The sequence below is a fragment of the Phyllobates terribilis genome, unplaced genomic scaffold, assembly GCF_046119375.1.
Source record: "Phyllobates terribilis strain yellow unplaced genomic scaffold, ASM4611937v1 Scaffold_7__3_contigs__length_470593459, whole genome shotgun sequence".
In the NCBI taxonomy this organism is placed as follows: domain Eukaryota; kingdom Metazoa; phylum Chordata; class Amphibia; order Anura; family Dendrobatidae; genus Phyllobates; species Phyllobates terribilis.
This window is the reverse complement of record NW_027362767.1, coordinates 113,114,741-113,129,346: the sequence shown is the minus strand read 5'-3', so window position 1 is coordinate 113,129,346 and position 14,606 is coordinate 113,114,741. Positions and strand designations below refer to the sequence as shown.

At 48.0% G+C, this 14,606-nt stretch overlaps 1 pseudogene; it reads right to left on the bottom strand.

Annotated features, from left to right (window-relative positions):
* LOC141155375 (protein transport protein Sec23A-like) overlaps nucleotides 1-14,606 on the bottom strand; it is a 46,442-nt pseudogene that overhangs the window by 25,530 nt on the left and 6,306 nt on the right.

Sequence of the window (14,606 nt, the reverse complement as noted above, 5' to 3'; positions counted from 1 at the left end):
TATCTACGGGAAAAGGTAATTAAGGTTGTGGGATTGAGTGTTCGGTGTTAAGATGTTGGCCGAACTGTATATTGGTTTGCGACTTACCTGCTATTGGTGTGGCAATCAGCAGGTGGTGGATGATGTAGACGGTGTCTTGCTTGGACAGTGGTCCTGTATGGCTCTTTACAGAGATTAGTCTAGGAGAGACTAGTGGGATAATGCCCAGTTGTAGGAGCGATGGAGGATAATTGGCTACCTGTAGGTAAGCTGTAGGGGGTACCTGTGAGGGTCCAGTAGTTAGAAGGTAGGCTCCGTGGTAGGTGTTACGGATTTGGTTTTGTCCTATTTTAAGTAGATGCACCAGGAGGATCTGGATGCTTGTCCAGAGCGGTTCTGGAAGGAAGATTAATAATAGTAGCAGTAGTGGGGACTAATATCAAGGTTAGCACAGTAGTAACAGGGTTGGCACACTAGGTGCCTAGAGTTACCTGCCAGGTAGGTTTGCAGGGGTGGTCCAGAGAGGTCTCAGGGATGTCTCAGGATAGTTGGGGTTTCTGATAGTAGTACCTGTTAGGTGGATGCAATACGAGGCTCTGGCTGCAGCAGGACGCTCAGGCTATGCCAGAGGGTCGGCGTCAGTAAGCTAAGGTGGTAGTTGTATTATTATAGACGGAGTGGTCAGTGGTCACTATTGGCTGGCTGTATAGTATTGGCTAGGTACCTGTCTTGGTGTAGAATTCCAGAGGGGGGTGCAGCAGGAAGCTCTGGCTGACAAGTCTGTGTCAGATAGGACTAGCGGTAGCTGTGCTGAAATTGTAGGGAAATACCTTTTTATCCATTGTGTGTATTTAGCTTGGTGATACTTTTTCAAGAAATGTTTTTTAATTGCTAGTTTGCGCGTAAACTGTTTTATGCCAATAAATGCTTGGAATTTCTGAAATTTGGAGGATGGGGCATATTTAAGGCCTTTGTTCAGCAGGGAGATTTCGTTCTGTTTTAGTGAATATTGACTTAAATTAAAGATACCTTTGTTTAGGGTCTTTTGTTCACTTATCTTCTCGGATTGTTTTTTCTTTTTGGCGAGTTTCCCCTCCCCCCCTGGTGCCTCTTTTGGATCTTTTTTTGTGGCCACCTGATAAAAATTTGATCTGCTGGTTCTTTTTCTGACTTGAGGAGGATTACCAGTGGTTTCAACACAAAGTGTTGTGGGGTTTTGAGAGCGGTTACATGTATGTGAGTCAGTCGGGGGGGGGTTTCGCCATAATCATTGAGGAGATCAAATCTATTCTGGGTGCTAATGGGGGTCGGTGGGGATAGTGATAGTGTTATTAATTGGAGGATTGGGGGTATTAGGTGTGGGGGTAGGTTGATGGTGGGGTGTATCGATGTTAGAATGGTGAGTCAGAGCGGATTCCCCTTCTGAAATAGGATAGGTGGAGAATCTGTCCTCTGAGGTAGGGCTGGTGGCTCCTACCTCATCAATGATTTCATATCTATTATTTTCTTTTTCACAGTATCGCTTGTTAGTTGGAATGGCATCTCTACCGAATTTACGGCGTTTCTTGTCAATGATGTCTTTTTCCTTCTTGTTAATCCGATTCCTGATGTTAGTGGATAGGCGAATAACCTCAGGGAAATCCTGATACGGTTTTATTTCATTAAAGAGTTCGGCTATTTTTATTTTACTTTCCATTACTTGTTTTCTCCTTTTGTCGATGATGAATTTTACTGCTTGTTGGGAGAACATTTTGAACATATGTTCCCATTCCAATAGGGTGGCTGGGTCACCTCTATTGCCTGATAGGGGTTTTGAGACAATTAGGCCTCGTGGAATGCTATCATGTGCTAAATATCGTTCCAGCGTAGCTATTTCCCATAGGTCTCTCATTTCTTTTAAAAGGAGTTGTTCTAGTGTTTTAAGAGATTCCTTAATATTATTCATTTTGTCATTGTCTGGTGGACAAGATTGTTGGTGATGTGGTATGTAGAAACATTTTTGGATATTCAGGATGCGTGATTTCCTGTCGCTCCAGAGGTCTGCCATTGTTTTACACAAGGGTTTGTGGAGAGAAGAAGGATTAGGATAAACCTACTGTGCTGCCTCTGTGGTGGTTAAAAAGTAAATGCAGGAGAATATAAAAAGACAGTGGCGCTGGTAGGTGGTCGATTAGGCTGGCTGCAAATTCAGAACAAGAGCCACTACTTGTCCAGATGGAGCCAAAAGGATCCCAAAGTAGATATGTAAATAGGTAAATTTGCGCTGCACTAAGGACCGGGATTGGGGAAGATCTCTCACTGATAAAATAAGTGCGCTGAATTTAAGTTGGTCAATGCATATAATTAAAAAGATTAGTTTATTAGATATAAATGAGAGTTAACAATAAAAGGATAAAAGCATAAAATTAGGATCATATGATTTAGAGTAAAACAGTAGATATAAGGGTAAGGTCCCAGTTGAGATCCAATATGATCCGGTTGTTTTAGAGGGGTACGCCTTGCTTTGTACTTAAGATCTCTCCCAGGCAAAGATTTCAAAAGAGTCAGGTTTAAGAATGTGCGGATCAAGCTCTTTTGAAGAAGCACCAAGAATTTGGTCACCATAGGCGCAGTGGTCAGCCTAGAAAACTTAGTGTAGCAGGTGAAAAACACATTATGATTGCTTATATCCCTTCAAAATCTGAAGATGTCCAGCAGTGCCATCAGAGAAGAACAGACAGTGGGACCCGGCTTTTTGCCGGCACCAGTTGTCACGTAGATCATGTTTTATGCAATCTTCCAGTAGGAGAATATATACAAGTTTGTGTATTTTATACAAATTCTGACATTTGTGAATCGGAATGTGCTGGGATTGATTCCTGGCCGGGAGCACATGGATATTCTGAAAAAAATCCTTGCTCCAGCAACACAGGTGAATGATTCCAAAAATAAGACACAGTACTTGTGACCGTTATAGGGATTGGAGTCTTAAGAATTATAAAGGAAATAAAACAGTGTTTTTTTCTGACACAATATAGTTGTAACTACTATCAGGTAGTGGATGTAATTAGGAAACATTTCTTGATTTTACATATAGATCCTGTCCTTACACAAATATAGAAAATGGCTGTAAATTTGTATCCAAAAGAGGTTTAACAATCAGCAATAATGTGTCTCCAAGCAACAGGTTCCTTTTTTTTAATTGTGTAAGAAAATACAATTTTGAGGCTTAAGTACACAAAACAGTACTGCTCATATGTGAATGTGTAGCACCCCGAGGGCTCGGTTGCTACAGAGGTATTGCACCTCATCCAGATGTGCGATATCTCACTTCCAGGTAAGGATGGAGTGTGGATCAGGACCCTGACACCTGCATGCATTACACCACATTTCCAGGGGGCAGGGCGACCGATATGCTCCAAGTAGAGCACGACAGTCCCTGTCCCTGGCTGGAGTGGGGGGAGGGAACACCGAGGAAGGGGGGACCCTGTAGTGCATAGGAGGGAGAGGGCTGTTCCTGGGTGCACCTAGAGGGAGGTATAAAAGGTGGGCACCATCTTAGTTTAGAGAGTCAGTTCAGACAGAGGAGAAGAGAGAGCAGGAGGTGGAGCCGAGGCTCTGCATGGGCTCTGCTCCGCAGGCAGGCCTAAGAGAGAGGCCGGAGCCTGGAGGAAGCAGAAGGAAGGAGAAGGAAGGAAGAGGAGCGGAGGAGGCTCCAGGAACGAAGGGACCCCAGGGGTGTGGACCGGCGAGTCGCCACCGCATGCCCGAATCTACCTGCGTAGGGGGGTCAGGCCAAAGGGGGAAAACGGTCCCCGAAACTAGTGGAGGCGGGGAACTACCCTCAGCTAGAAACCGGAGGCTGTGACATTTCATGTGGTTCAGCCCCTCGCTACACCCGCTAGGAAGGCACCATATAGGGTCAGGGAAACTGGCGCCAAGGTTTACCAGAGAAGGCCCGAGGCAGCCGGACAGAAGCGAGGTCACTGGTGGGGTATGACAGGCCAGAGAAAGGACACACAAAGGGGGTCCTGTGAAACGCTCCAAAGTTATCTGGGAGTAGGCCGAGCCCCTCACCTGGTGAGCACAGTGCGACGAGGGACGTTATGACCAGCTGTAGTAACGTGGATAAAGAACTGTGAGTAAATACCCTAGACTGCATTACAGGACTCTGTGTCGTTACTGCTGCTCCCGCGCACCATCACCCCCAACATCTGCACTTGCTGCCCTGAGGCTATACTCCTCCCGTGGGGAGTTATACTATCCTCCGCTGCCCTCCCAACACCAGCCTCAGCGGTCTGCCCTGCAGCGGCGGTTCGTTCTGACCACAATCCACGGGTGGCGTAGTCGGACATTCGGTATATAGACCGCCATTTGAATTGACCACCCTGAGCCATGGGACCGGGTCCCCGCCACACGAGGACTACAACCCCCAGCATCCGCAACGGGTCCGGTTCCGGGTATCCCCACACACGCGCGGCCCAGGGGGCGCATCAAATGCCATATAGATTCATTTGAAAATTGTACTAGTAAGTTCATTGTCTACCTGATAAACAGTGAAGCCATAACATATACTGTATGTTGGTCCATCAAGGTCATTGCGTAAATGGATAGAGAAGCAGATTTACAATGTCCAAAATCCCAAAAGAAGTGTGGCAGGAGCATGAAGACACATTATGCCACCCCACAACTTACATCAATCCTTGGAGTAGGACCAATGTGACATTGTTTCTTGAAGGCCTCTTTACCAACACGGTCCAGATGGAGACTGGAGGCTGGAGTGAAGCAACAGAGGCTGGAATTGTGGTCTATTCTCTATCGGTGAGTCCCGCTTTTATCCTGGACGCAATGATAGCTGCAGACTATGCGCTTCATACAGCTGTCAAAATCCACTCCAAACCTGACATTGTCAAGTCAAAAGGATGCAAAAAAACATGTAGGAACCTTGCAAAAACGCTTAAAACTATCTTCAAATCACTTCAAAAACTGAGTTAGATCTGAAAATCTTATCCAAAAAATACATGGAATATTGATTTCTCTAAAAAAAAAAAAAACATACTGGATTTTTCTGCCACACACAAAGTCTCTGTGAACATCCCCATAACGCACATTAAGTGATGGCACCTCCACCCCTCGCCTTGCACTTCAGCAATGAAAATTATATCAAAAGTAGGCTATGAAAAAGTAGGGGCCTGTTCCTGGTATAGAGTGAGGAGTAATTGCCCATGCAATGTGACTGCCTTTACAATGTTATGAAAACTTAGATGACTGTAGGTCCTTAAAGGAGATGTCTGGGAATATGGTATTGCTCATCTATGAATAGGTCCTCCATATCAGAAGGATGGGGGTCCACTTTCCAGCACCCCCAGTAATCAGCTGTTATCAGCTACTAGGAATTTATCTTCAGAACCTCAAAGCACGTTCTACACATTGAATGTAGTTGATATGTTCAACTCCTTTCTATGTCTACATCTGGCTTCGGCCTGACCTTAAAAGAGCTGATCGGTGGGGGTGCCTTAAGTTGGACCACCCACCTTCTATGATCATTAATATCATGTGCCCAGACAACTCATTTTAGTGTATTTCTCCCTGTTAAAGCCTTATATTTATATCAGCACTTACTTGGCTTCCTCCATGTTCTGTATCAACGTAACGAGGCATGGGGAAACGAGAGTAAAGGATCTCCTGTCCATCATCAACAGGGGCCTGAAGCAAATGTCGGAAATTCTCATGCTCAGGCATATCTTGATAGCCTGCTTTCCTCCACTATGCAATAGTCTAGATTAAACCAGGACAAGGAGAATAAGTTAACCAAAAATATTAACAATATGAATTAAACACAAAACTGATAGATGCAAAAATATTCCATTACTGCATATGACAAGAGTCAAACTTACCTCACCATGATAAATAAGGATCTGGAAAAATGTGTCCATCAGAAGGATCCTATCTTGTAGAATGCTGGTGCTATCGAGCAATACAGGCTGTAAAAACAAGGAATCATTTATTTGCTTGAATGAGTTTTCTAAGGAAACTTGATACATTACATATACTGTGTATATTAAAGATGCACTCCTGTTAATTTTTTTACTAAATGTGTGTATATATGCATGTAATGTAGTGTGAGTGTATTAATATACTCGCCTATCGCCACCTTCCCCAACTTCCAGTTCCATTCTGCTCCTCTTCTCAGTGATGTCACCAATCGCCACCTTCTGCTGTATTCAGCTTACAGATCCGTTCTGCTCCTCTTCTCAGCGACGTCACTTCATACTTCAGACTCTCCGGCTTATTCCATCTCTATGTATGAGACAGAACTCTCTTTTATAAAGGAAGCATTCTGACATTCCATAGGCTTACATTGTAAAAGCCACTTCCGTGTCACGCAGAGCTCAATGTGAGCCGGAGAGCTTGCAGAGCAGTAACATCACTGAGAATAGGAGCGGAACGGCGCTGGAGGCCAGAGAAGGTGGCTTTAGGTGAGTATATTAGCACACAAACTACACTACATACACAGATTTAGTTAAAAAAAAAACTTCATGGGAGGGCTTCTTTAAAACAGTGTCACACACCTGTCCCAGGTCTGGACTCTGCTTCCTACACCCCAGGTGCGCTAAACTTTCTTGTTCTGCATGTTGAGCTTTGCAAGTATCCTGACGTGCTCCCATGTGTTGAATTTCCTAGGCCTATATAAGGCCTACCAATAAACACACCCTGTGTCTTGGTATTAAGAATTTTACTTTGTCTATGCACAGCTCCCTGTCTCTGGTCTCCAGGATGTCTCCTGTCTGCCTGCAGCTTCCGGAACCTCTGTTACTTTTTCAAAGTCTTCTATGGCATCTGCTGTCTGCGTTCACCAGGATGTCTCCTCTCTGCCTGTGGCTTCCAGTACCTCTGCTATCTGTCTGCATTTCCTGCGTGTTTCAACTGCCTGCTGCACTGATGCCTGTGACCCCTACAGTCCTGCTCATCGTTATTGGCACCCATGAAGTTTAAGTACATAATGTGGAATACCTCCTGAAAAAAATGAATCAAGTGAAACAGTATTTTTGTATACAGACTCGTGTTTAATACAAAAGAGCAAATGATAAACAATAATTTAAAACAAAAACCAATGGGAAGGAAAATAGGAAAACCTAAAGCTTGCTGTGTCACTGGTATTGGCACCCTTTAAATTAATTTAGTATGGAAACACTCGCCTATGGAAAATCACAAGTGAGATTTACCTGTGATTAATTGTCGGTGCCCATGTGACATGAATTAGCCAATGAATGATGACTTCAGTGTTTTAAAAATGGTAGGTCCTTTCCTTTGTCACAATGGTGAAGACAATGGAGCTGTTTGAAGACATCAGAACTGCTATTATTAGCAAACACAAAACTTCCAAAGGATATAAGGCCATCTCCAAAGACCTTGGTATCCCAGTTTCAACAGTGCGCAATGTTATTAAGTTTGCCAAGCATGGAACCGTCAAGAACCTCTCTGGACGTGCGGGAAAAAGGAAAATTGACGAGCTGTCTTTGAAGGTTGGTGCGAATGGTGGAAAAAAAACACCATGTCAAACATCCAAAGACCTGAAGACCAACCTGGAACGGTCTGGGGTCGTGGTTTCAACAAGTAACATAAGCCGCACACTAAACCAAGCAGAGCTTTATGGGCGAAGAGCAAGGAAGAAACCATAGCTGAAGAAAAGGCATAAAAAGGAACGACCGATCTTTGCCAAAGAGTACCTTGACAAAGCACAATCCTTCTGGAAAAATGTTCTGTGGACAGATGAAACAAAAATAGAGCTTTTTGTCAATGCAAAGCAACAGTTTGTTTACAGATGGAGCAATGGGAAGCTTATAAGGAATAGAACACATTACCAACAGTCTAGCATGGTGGAGGATCCATAATGCTGTGGGGTTGCTTTGTTGTGTCTGGTATTGGAGGCCTTGACTGTATCACAGGAATCATGAAATCAGATAATTATCAAGACATTTTAGAATGAAATGTCCTACCCAGTATAAGAAAACTTGGTCATTGGTCCTCCAGCAAGACAATGACCCAAAGCAAACATCCAAAAGTACATAGGAATGGTTGAAAAGGAAAAAATGGATTGTTTTAAAATGGCCAGAAATGAGTCCCAACTTCAATCCCATTAAAAATCTGTGGTGAGCTGAAATCTGCCATTGGGAAAAAGATCCCTGCAAACATTCAAGAGTTGAACAAACTGCAAAGGAGGAGTGGGAAAAAATTCCAGCTGGGAAGTGCAAGAAGCTGATAGATGGCTACAAGAAACATTTGGAGGCTGTCAGCAATGCCAAAGGGGATGCAACCAAGTATTAATTAGGGATGCTTTTATTGCTGCAAAAGCTGTTTATTCAGTTTCTTCTTTGAAATTGCAACATGGAAGTTGAAAAACAATGTTTTATTGTTGCATTACTTAGAACCACTAATTAAAAAATCCTGAGAACATAACTTTGGTATATTTCCATTTATTTCTGAAAATATTGTACAGTCTATGAAAAAATGAAGGGGTGCCAATAATGGTGAGCAGCATTGTATGACCACCCGGACCTTGGTCTTCGAGGATCCACCTCACCTAGTGAGCACTTGACAAGCAGATCCATCACCAGATTTCCTAATACAAAACTGCATACATTACTGAATAGATTACCTAAACCTTATAAGATGATGTATGCCAGAACGGCTGCATAATCTTTTATGAAAGTTTAATATGTTCTCTGCCCACTGAACCTGACTGACCGTGTCCATCTGCTGCTGCTGAAATATCACACTGCTAAGTACAAGCTGCAGTTGTCTGTCAGGTTGGGTGGGTGGAGTGTGCATATGTGTCACCCCAGGCCTGGATGCCACAAATATTCAAGGCTGTGTCTGAGAGCAGGAGGGAGGTTCCCTGGTCAGGGACAATTAGCATACAGCACCTCCTGTCCCAGGCCAGTAGGGGGAGCTGGCTGCCCCTATATAAGCTGGAACTGGGGGCCGGGTTAGAGAGAACTGGACGACCAAGCTCAGGACTGAGACTAGTCCCAGAGAAGGAGGGACAGTTCAGCTGTAGCCGAGGAGTCCGTGAGGCAGAGGAGAAACTGCAAGCCAGGGACAGAGGCGACGAGAGCCGGTCCTGGCTGAGAGAAGCACACAACCGGACATTGGGGCCCGAGGCTGCCAGGGTTGCAAGCCCAGCAGCAGAGAACCAACCCGCGAGGGATTTCAGGTCCAGCCTGGAGTCTCCGCCACACAGAGGGACCAGTACAGCAAGGAGAAGCAAAAGGTACCCAAGGCCCAAGTCGCAAGCCATACAGGCGAGGAGTACACGGCCAGCTCAGGGACGTGGGCTATTACACCACGAAAAGGGGGATAGTCAGCAAGAGCATAGAGAGAACGGTAGGCCTACACACTCACCCAGACCAGTGGGGCTCGCCCGAATGCTCTCAGATACCCAGGCCCATTCCTACCCGGTACTCCTGTTGGGTCATTAATAATACCTACAATAAAGACCCTGGACTGTTTGAAGCGGACTCTGAACTCTTACTATTGCGGCCTGCACTATCACCCCTAGCATTCACATACGCTGCCCTGAGGCTACACTCTTCCTGTGGGGAGTTATCCTATCCCTGTGCTGCACACCAACACCAGCCTCAGTGGTCTGCCTTGCAGCAGCGGTTATCTCTGACCGCAATCCATGGGTGGCGTAGTCGGACATTCATAACTCTATAAATAGACTGCCACAGCATGAGTCACGGGATCGGGTTGCCACTACTACCCCCAGCTTCGCACAGAAGCCCGGTTCCGGGTGCCCCACGGCCCAGGGAGCAAGTCAGTTTTGGCGTAGTCGGCAGGATTGTGACCAATCCGCCACAAACGGGTATTGCGTGCCTGAAAAAGACTTTATACTTACCTGAGTGAAGTTTCCCGCCATTCGGAGCCGTTTCCCGCCATCTTCAGCCGTTTTCCCGCCATCGGACGCCATCTTCGGGACGCTGCGCGGGAAGAAGAGGGGCGTGGACGTCAAAATCGCACGAGACTTGAAGCTCCGCCCTACGCTGAGACGCTGCGCAAGGTCCTGGAAGGAGAGAGAGTGACGCTGACATCACCAGGACGCGACGCAAGGTCCTCGCCCAGAGCAGCGCTAGTGGAACCGCGGACTACAGAAGAGGATCGTCGGAAGGTAGGCCACGGTTAACTAGGGAGGAAGATGTCGGACGCGGAGGGACCCTCTACCACCAGCGTAGCCGCTGCAGCTGTGATGCCGTTTTCCATGCCCTATATCCCCGGAACGGCCTGGCTGCCACAGTATGCCAGCGAGTCGCATACCTTGGGCGACTTTAAAGAAAGACTGTATAGCTTATTCAAAGTTTATCCCCTGACAGAAGAACAAAAAGTAAGCATACTGATAGGGCAGTTAACTGGTGCGGCCCAGCGGGAGGTAAAGTCTTGGACAGCTGAAGAGAAAAGGACTGTAAGGGGGTTCTGACCCATTTACGGGACCCCTTTGACACCCGTACCTCAGCAGAAATCAAAATGCGGTTCTATGGCTGTAAGCAGCGAGCCCAAGATAGTATCAGAGACTATGCCTTAAACCTGCAAGAAGCCCTGGGAGCAATTAAACAAGCTGACCCTGGCAGCGTGCAAGACACCGATAAACTGTTGACTGACCAGTTCATAGAAGGTCTGCTGTCCAGCGCCCAGAGGACTCAACTGCACCTCATGGCCCTACAGAACGCCGATTTGACTTTTGCACAGTTCAAAGATAGGGCCATCCGGGTTCTCCAAGAACCCGCACCAGGTGGCGCTGTAGCTTCCCGGCGCCCTGCCATCACTTACCACCAGGGGGCGGCGCCCTACCCCGCAGACCTTGTGGGGGCTGATGCGCAGGCCCTAAATCCATCCCAGCCTGCAAACCTGCACCATCAGGTCTAGGAATTAACAAAGAGTGTTGCTGCATTGACCAGGACCATACAGTCATTACAGATGGACCCGTCAGGACCAATCAAGCTGGCTTCCAGTCCGGAGGATGTCCCGTGGTGTCAACAAAGGAGGATCCCGTCGTTCCGAGCGAGGCCCGCCGACCGTTACACTGAGGATGGACAGCCGATTTGCCGCCGTTGCAGCCAGCCAGGACACATAGCCAGGTACTGTACTTTAAATGGGTCCGACCTGGGGCAGAGGGCCAACCCCCAGGCATAAGGTCACCAGGCCCGTCTAATTGGCGCGATAATTAAGTGGGGGGACGCCCGGTCTTAACCGTAGTGCTGGACGGTATTCCCATGAGTGCACTGCTGGACACCGGGTCTCAAGTGACTACCATCCCCTACGTACTTTTCAAGCGGTACTGGAGTGACGCTGATATAACTCGTTATCCAGACGATGACTTAAGCATGATCGCCAGCAATGGCCAACCCGTGCCGCAGGTGGGGTTCAGAGAGATGACCATCAAGATTGGTAAGGTTGAACTGCCGGCACAGGGAGTGATCATTGTGGACATTGACCGTCGAGATAGTCACCCTAAAATAACCTTGGGTACTAATGTGATTGAAAACTGTCTTTCAGAAGTAATTGTAATTTTGCAGCAGGTGGCGATGAATGCGAGCTTCAGTCAACAGAGGGTCCTCCAGAAAGAGATAAGAGCCCTGATGAGACGGCAACAGGTAGAACTGTCTGGTGGTGGGATCGGTAGCGTGAGGATGAGCGACCCGTTCCCCATTGCCATGCCTCCCAAAAGTGAAATGATGATCTGGTGTCGGACTGCAATCGGGTTAAGAGGGAGAGACTACCAAGCCATGGTAGAACCCGTGAACTCAGACAGCAGGCCCACCATTTTGACAGCCCGGGGGGTGTCAAAATGGTGGGCCTGCTGTCCGCCATGGAAGGGTGCCCGTCCGGATCTTAAACATTGGGGAAAGGGAAGTACACCTGCCCCGGTACGCTACACTAGCCAAATTGTTTGCCGTTGAACACAGTGCTATCAGGGTCGTGGAACCCTTGCCTCCATCTTCCCCGGTGGAGGGTAATGGCTCCCAGAAACACAAGGAGGACTGGTGCCAGAAACTCCATGTGGGTGCTGACTCTACTCCCCTGCACCAAAAACAAGGAGTCTTCCGGGTGGTTCAGGAGTACGAGAGAATCTTTAGTAAGCACCCGCTAGACTTCGGTCGAGTAAAGGGAATGGAACACCACATCCCCAAGGGGAGCCACCCACCAATAAAAGAGAGACATAGACCTGTACCCCCTGCACATTATCAGAATGCAAAGGGCATGCTGAGAGAAATGAAAGAAGCTGGGGTCATTAGAGATAGCTGTAGCCCCTGGGCAGCTCCCTTAGTTTTGGTAAAAAAGAAAGACTGTACCATGAGAATGTGCGTGGACTATAGAAAGGTCAATCGTATCACCCATAAAGACGCGTACCCGTTACCTAGGATAGAGCAGTCTTTGACCGCACTAAAATCAGCTAATTTCTTCTCTACTTTGGACCATACTAGCGGGTACTGGCAGGTTCCTGTGGCAGAGGCTGACAAGGAGAAGACCGCCTTCACCACCCCGATGGGATTAAGCGAGTTTAACTGTATGCCATTCGGGCTCTGCAACGCACCCGGGACCTTCCAAAGGCTGATGGAATGCTGTCTAGGGCACCGAAACTTCGAGACGGTCCTCCTTTACATGGACGACGTGATTGTCTATTCGAAGACTTACGAGGACCATCTAAAGCACCTGGCCGAGGTGTTCGAGGCCCTGGCAGGCTTTGGCATGAAAGTGAAACCCTCCAAGTGCCATCTGTTAAAGCCGAAGGTACAGTACCTAGGACACGTGGTGAGTGCAGAAGGAGTAGCCCCCGACCCCGACAAGGTCACAGTAATCAAGAGCTGGCCAAGAAGTTAGGCAGTTCCTCGGGTTGGTAGGCTACTACGAAAGGTTCGTCCCCGGGTTCACAAAGATGGTTGCTCCAATGCAGGACCTCCTGATAGGCCAGTCTAAATCCAGAAGTCAGAAGCCACCCTTCAAGTGGGACAAGCCGGAAGAAGAGTCCTTCCGCCAGCTGAAGATGGCCCTCACGGGGAATGAGATCCTGGCCTACCCTGATTATGGCAGCCTTTTATTCTCCACACCGATGCCAGTAATGTGGGGCTAGGAGCCGTACTGTCCCAAAACCAACAGGGCAGGGAACAAGTGATAGCGTATGCCAGCCGGAAGCTGAGGCCCACTGAAAGAAACCCGGAGAATTACAGCTCCTTCAAGCTAGAATTCTTGGCAGTGGTGTGGGCCGTCACAGAATGGTTTAAGCATTACCTGGCCTCCGCAAAGTTCATTGTGTACACGGACAACAACCCACTGACACACCTGGACAATGCAAGACTAGGTGCCCTAGAACAGCGGTGGATGGCCCAGCTATCAAATTATGACTTCACAATCAAGTACCGGGCGGGCAGAACCAACACCAACGCAGACGCCCTATCAAGAATGCCCCACCTACCCGAAGGAGAAGAGGATTCGGAAGAGCTGGAGGAAGTAGAGCTCCCTGCGTTCCACAGGTATGGGGCCACTCAGTATTCTCACCGGGTAAGAGACAAAGACCTAACCACCGTCATGTTCAACCCCTTACCCCACCACGGCTGGGCTGAAACACAAGATAGTAACCCTGCAATATGCCTGGTGAAAGACATGTCAACCCAGGCAGACGCTAGCCCTGGCCCGGACGCTCCCGAGGAAGTCAAGCAGTTATGGAAGGAGAAAAGCAGGCTATTCCTCTACGAAAGTAAGCTGTGCAGAAGGCTTGTCAACCACCGGATGCATGAGCTGACCTGGCAGGTACTGGTCCCAAGACGAGATGCAGCAATGGTCCTGGAGGCCTACCATGACAGAGCGGGACACTTCGGGTGGAAGAAACTGGAGTTCCTACTGAGAGAGCGGTTCTACTGGGTCGGTATGAGAGGGGCCATAGAGATTTGGTGCAGGGACTGCGGCCCATGTCACCTCAGAAGGAAGGACCGTACTAGCCAGAAGACACCCTTGAGGCCCATCGTCACCAGACAGCCTCTTGAGCTGGTAGCTCTGGACCATGTGAAGTTGGTTCCAAGCCGGTCCGGCTACATCTATGCCCTCACGATTGTGGACCATTACTCCCAGTTCTTGGTGGTGGTCCCGGTTAAAGACTTGACAGCCCAAACGGCGGCCAGAGCCTTCCAACAACACTTCTGCCGTCCACACGGGTATCCGGAACAGGTCTTGACAGATTAAGACGTTTGATTCGGCTGTAGGAAGATTCGGACAAAACCTTACCACCCGCAAACCAACGGGCTGTGTGAGAAAATGAATAATATCGTCATTGATCTCCTCAAGACGTTGCCCCTGGAAGAACGCAGCCTGTGGCCGGAGAAGCTGCCAGACCTGATTGACTTATACAACCATATCCCGGTGAATGCTACAAATTGCACCCCGGCTTACCTGATGCGAGCAAGACCAGGTAAGCTGCCGGTAGACCTGGAGATGGGAGTCCTGACACCCGAGGACACATCCCCAGATGCGGACTGGGATACGGAACGGAGGCTACAGTACAAGAAGGTACAGGAGAGTGTGGAGAGGAGTCTGGCTCAAGCGAGAGAAAAGCAGGAGAGGCTCTTCAACGAACATGCCCCTGCTGGTCCCCTGGA